The sequence below is a fragment of the Triticum aestivum genome, chromosome 7B, assembly GCF_018294505.1.
Source record: "Triticum aestivum cultivar Chinese Spring chromosome 7B, IWGSC CS RefSeq v2.1, whole genome shotgun sequence".
Classification (NCBI taxonomy): Eukaryota; Viridiplantae; Streptophyta; class Magnoliopsida; order Poales; family Poaceae; genus Triticum; species Triticum aestivum.
In genome coordinates, this window is record NC_057813.1 from 145,290,763 (window position 1) to 145,296,562 (window position 5,800).

General features: G+C 42.2%; 1 non-coding gene across 1 annotated transcript; it reads right to left on the minus strand.

The window, feature by feature from the left end:
- Positions 1-4,210: 4,210 nt before the first annotated feature.
- TRNAT-GGU (transfer RNA threonine (anticodon GGU)) lies at positions 4,211-4,290 on the minus strand. Its single transcript has one exon. It is a non-coding gene; the product is annotated as a tRNA-Thr (tRNA).
- Between the last annotated feature and the right edge of the window lie 1,510 nt (positions 4,291-5,800).

Consider the following 5,800-nt stretch of genomic DNA (forward strand, 5'->3'; position numbering starts at 1 on the left):
TTCGTCCAGAAAGGTGAAACATTCCCTACCGTAACCATGAGGCTTGTTGTGAGAAGCTCTAGTTTGTGAGAAGCTTATATACCCCAACCTGCCCCAAATGGGACAATATTTTTACCACTGCATCTTGATGCCATTCCATGCTAGCGTGTCAAAGTTCTTAAATTTCAGACGTGTTTTCAATTTACTAGAATTTGAAAACCAAGTATCTGAATGTTAGCAGCCGAGCAACAGTGGCAAGGTATTTGACATTCATTCTAATTTCTTGCATGGGACTTAAGCATGTAACCAAGGACACACATTCCAACTCTGAACCACTTTATATGCACTTTAGCATGTGCATGTAGTTCAAATTTGAATTATGCACATAAAATGCCTAGAACCCAGTTAATATATAAAAATGTCCAAACGAACCCCGAAAAATTCCAAAATTTAACACAACACTCCTGTTGTTCTATGTTGCCACTAGAATCTTTTCTAAAGCAATAATAGGCAACACGTATCGTTTTGTCCGCAAAGGTGGCACGTTCCCTACCGAAACCATCAACCTTGTTGTGAGAAGCTCTGGTTTCTAAGAAGCTTATTCCCAAACCTGCCCCAAATGGGACAAAAAATTACCATGGCATGTCGGGTGCCATTCCATGATAGCATGCCAGGTTTCATGAATTTCAGACGAGTTTTGGATTTACTATAATTTAAAAACCAGGTATCTCAATGTTTGTGCCCGAGTGACGGTGGCAGGGTGTTTCACATTCATTCCCATTTATTGCATGGGACCTAAGGATGCAACCAGGGACACAGATTTGAATTTTCAACCAATTTATATGCATTAGAGCATCTGCATGTAGTTCAAATTTGAATTTTGCACATATTCCATTGAAAACTCAATTAATGCATAAGAAATGTGCTAACGAAACCCGAAAAATTCCAAAATTTAACACAACACTCATGTTGTTCTATGTTGAAACTACATAAAAAAATTGAAATCAAGAAGAGGCAACGGCTATTGTTTCGTCCAGAAAGGTGAAACGTTCCCTACCAAAACCATCAGGCTTGTTGTGAGAAGCTCTGGTTTGTGAGAAGCTTATACCCAAACCTGCCCCAAATGGAACAAAAAATTTACCACGACATGTCGGGTGCCATTCCATGATAGCATGCCAGGTTTCATGAATTGCGGACGAATTTGGATTCACTAGAACTTAAAAACTAGGTATCTCAATGTTTGCGTCCGAATGACGATGGCGGGGTGTTTGACATTCATTCCTATTTCTTGCATGGGATGTAAGCATGCAACCAATGACACAAATTTGAATTTTCAACCAATTTATATGCAATAGAGCATGTGCATGTAGTTGAAATTTGGATTACGCACATAAATGCATTGAAAACTCAATTAATGCATAAGAATGTACTAACGAACCCTGAAAAATTCCAAAATTTAACACAACATTCATGTTGTTCTATGTTGACACTAGAGAAAAAATTGAAATCAAGAAGAGGCAACGGCTATCATGTCGTCCAGAAAGGTGAAACGTTCCCTACTGAAACCATTAGGCTTGTTGTGAGAAGCTCTGGTTTGTGAGAAGATTATACCCAAACCTGCCCCAAATGGGACAAAAATTTTACAATGGCATGTTGATGCCGCTCCATGATAGCATGCCATGTTTCTTGAATTACAAACAAGTTTTGGATAACTAGAATTTAAAAATCTGGTATCTCAATGTTTGTGGCCGACTGACTGTGGCAGGGTGTTTGACATTCATTCCCATTTCTTGCATGAGACCTAAGCATGCAACCAAGGAGACAAATTCGAATTTTCAACCAATTTATATGCGTTAGAGCATGTGCATGTAGTTCAAATTGAATTATGCACATAAATGCAATTAAAGGTTAATTAATGCACAAAAATGTCCAAACGAACCCCGTTAAATGCCAAAATTAACACAACACTCATGTTGTTCTATGTTGTCACTAGAAAAAGAATTGAAATCAAGAAGAGGCTACAGATATCATTTCGTCCAGAAAGGTGAAACATTCCCTACAGTAACCATGAGGCTTGTTGTGAGAAGCTTATATAACCCAACCTGCCCCAAATGGGACAATATTTTTACCACTGCATGTCGATGCCATTCCATGCTAGCGTGTCAAGGTTCTTAAATTTCAGACGTGTTTTCAATTTACTAGAATTTGAAAACCAAGTATCTCAATGTTAGCAGCCGAGCGACGGTGGCAAGGTGTTTGACATTCATTCTCATTTCTTGCATGGGACTTAAGCATGTAATCAAGGACATATATTCCAACTCTGAACCACTTTATATGCACTTTAGCATGTGCATGTAGTTCAAATTTGAATTAATCACACTAGACGTGAACCCGTGCATTCACACGGGCTAGCATATTTATTGTGATGGATAAAACCATCACAATAAATAGCATCTATTTAGTTCATCCGTTGAAGTATCTGGATCTATAGATGATCATATGTAAAAGTATCTGAGTCTGAATAGATGAATGGTTGAATATAAAGAGCGCTAAATTTATTCTTTTGACAAACAAAAATCTTTTTATAGATTTAATTTCTTTTATTAAAATTAGTATTTGTTCTGGATATTCAACAATTAGATTTCGCTATGATTTGTAGTTACTTTTCTAGGAGTCCATTACATGCGTATTATTTAGATTGGTATTTTTTGGTAGTATTTTCTGTTGAAACCGTCTTGTATTTTATCACTGTACAGAGCTAGTAGTTTATTTGAAGGGAATTGTGATGTTCATTTGGATTAAATTGTAAGCAAGATAAATAATTATCCCCATTTTCTTTGCTCATATTTGGTACGGAGTTAATTTAAATTGGTCTCATATAATTTTATTACACAATCCTTTAATATATGAAACCTAATTTAATTTTCTACCGCATTTAAATTGGTACTTCCTCTCTAAAGAAATATAAAGGCGTTAAGATCACTATTTAAACGTTGTAAACTTCGCTAAAAAAACGCTCTGAATGCTCTTATAGAGGGAGTAACATATCACTCCACTTTACACTACTGTGTGCATGTTTATCAGTGATAGATTGTTTGCTTGGGTCGTCGGCGTGTTCGCCGGCCGCGGTCGGCGCTGGCGTCCTGTCTAGTTTGCTCGCCAGATCGGCCCATGAGAGTCGCTGCGCCAGTGGCTCTCGTTGACAACGTACATCAGTAACCTCAGAAAGTCGTTCCTCCGAACCACATCGCAACGCCGGCTGTAGCGGCAGCCATCCGACCGTTCCCCTTTGCCGTGTGGTAGGTCGTCCCCGCTGAATCTGCAATCTCCTCCGATGCCCGCGTTGTTGAGCGGAGTTTCCGCATCCAGCAACAGAGGCGGCAACTCTTATCCATCCCCATTTTCCCTTGACCCTGTGTTTGTACGAACAGGTGCATATCTTTCCTTTGCCTTACCATGTCCTCTCTCTATGAAATAAATTTTAGGCATGCATAGCACGATTATCAAATTACTGTTTCTAATATTTTTTCTAGCAATTAGACTCTTGGAATTTTCTATTATTTGTTAAATCAGATCTGAATTGCTAGGGAAGAAAGAAAGGTTATAGTAATTGATAAAAGCACATACGTGATGCATACATAATTGATATTGATTTTTGTCAAATCAGTTGTGAGCCCTCCATCAGGTATCTGTGTGAATACATTGTCTTATGAATGTATTTCCACTATTTTGAAAATAAAGTATAGTGGCCGTTGAGGGAGTCCTGGACTAGGGGGTGTCCGGATAGCCGAACTATCATCATTGGTCGGACTCCAAGACTATGAAGATACAAGATTGAAGACTTCGTCCTGTGTCTAGATGGGACTTTCCTTGGCGTGGAAGGCAAGCTTGGCAATACGGATATATAGATCTCCTACCATTGTAACCGACTCTGTGTAACGCTAGCCCTCTCCGGTGTCTATATAAACCGGAGGGTTTTAGTCCATAGGACGAACAACAATCATACCATAGGCTAGATTCTAGGGTTTAGCCTCCTTGATCTCATGGTAGATCTACTCTTGTAATGCCCATATCATCAATATTAATCAAGAAGGACGTAGGGTTTTACCTCCATCGAGAGGGCCCAAACCTGGGTAAAAACATCATGTCCCTTGTCTCAGGTTACCATCCGCCTAGACGCACAGTTCGGGACCCCCTACCCGAGATCCGCCAGTTTTGACACCGACATTGGTGCTTTCATTGAGAGTTGAACTCAAGACCTCCCGCTTACCAAGCGGGTGCTCTAACCAACTGAGCTATGAAGATGAACGCCGTGCGACACCCGTCCAGGATACGACACAACGGAGACACAGGCGCAGACGTGCAGTAGGGACCCGATGCAAGGATTCTTTTCAGATTAAGACCCTGCGTAAACCTTTTTTACTGTCTCTTGTTGATATACATCCCCCGGTTTTTTGCTATATCGAGGAGGAATCTAGCGTTTTGGCATTGGCCACGTCAGAAATTTTTGCGCGTACCTGGACACTAGGGGCTTAGGGCATTGTTCTGCCCGTTTTCATAAAGACCGATTACCTTAGGGAGTGTTCGGCGTCTCGAGTTAGGCCTTATATGCATCAGCTGCGAATCATGTCTTTGGTCAAATGTTGAGTTTGCCCGGCTCCTGTGTTTTGCTGCCTTACGTTCCGCTCTATCGGCTAACGCGGCACTAGGAGAACTACTGCGATTGTGCCCCGGTTCGTCCAGGTGAGCACCTCAGTAGAGAAAGCCGAAAACTGACTGTCATGATATAGCGAAAGACTGGTCAACCACTCGATCGACCACCGGAATGTTTAGAATTCCTCCGCTTTAACGAAGGACCGCTTCCCAGTCAGGCACATACGCGCCCCGAAATTCGGAGAGCGCGGTGCCCATAGGGGCTATATAGTAGCCCCACCATCGAACTCCTATGGCTAAGTGAAAGTGATAAAGCATTATAGTCCGGTTGCCTAGTTTGCTACACTATCACCTCCTTCATAGGACCAAGACGTTGGATTAAGTGTGAAAATGCGTTTTTTTGCAAACACCCCCGCACTATGTGCGTGGGGGCTGAAGCCGAGGACTGCCATCTTTCATGTTATATACACATATACGTTAATGGCCGCACAGGAGGTACTCCAACACTTGAACGCCCAAGTATACAAAGGCCTTATATTATATTTGAAACATGGTTTCACAAATCATACATGTCATTTGAACATAACGTTTTTCGAGCACTGTGACTCTATTAAACGAGCGCCCTGCAGAACTTCCTCAAAATAGTGCTCGGCTGGTAATCGGCTTCTGTCCGAGTCCTGGGATGCAACATCGGTGGCCTCCATCTCCGCCCAGTATGTTTTGACATGGGCGAGATCCATCCATGCACCCTCTATGCATGCCGACCGCTTCATCGCCTTGATATGAGGCACCGCATCAAGGAACTGCTGCACCAAGCCAAAATAACTCTTCGGCTCGGCCCCTTCCGGCCACAAATGAGCCACAACATCCTTCATGGCAAGTCCGGACAACCAATTCAGCTCAGCCCACTCGGCTAACCGATTGGTTAATGGAAGTGCACGCTCCAGACTATGGAATTGCGACCAAAAAAGCTCTTCCATTCCGTGATCCTTTTGGCCCCGGAAGTGCGCGACTGCGTCTGCGGCACTTGCCGCCAAATTCATATAAGCATCCTCCGCACCCCACAACTGGCCCAACTGAGCATACTTCGGATCTGTGAATTTCCTACACAGCAGAAAAGGCTTTCCAGCCGCAATATCCCCGGCCTGACGTAGCTCCTCCTTTATAG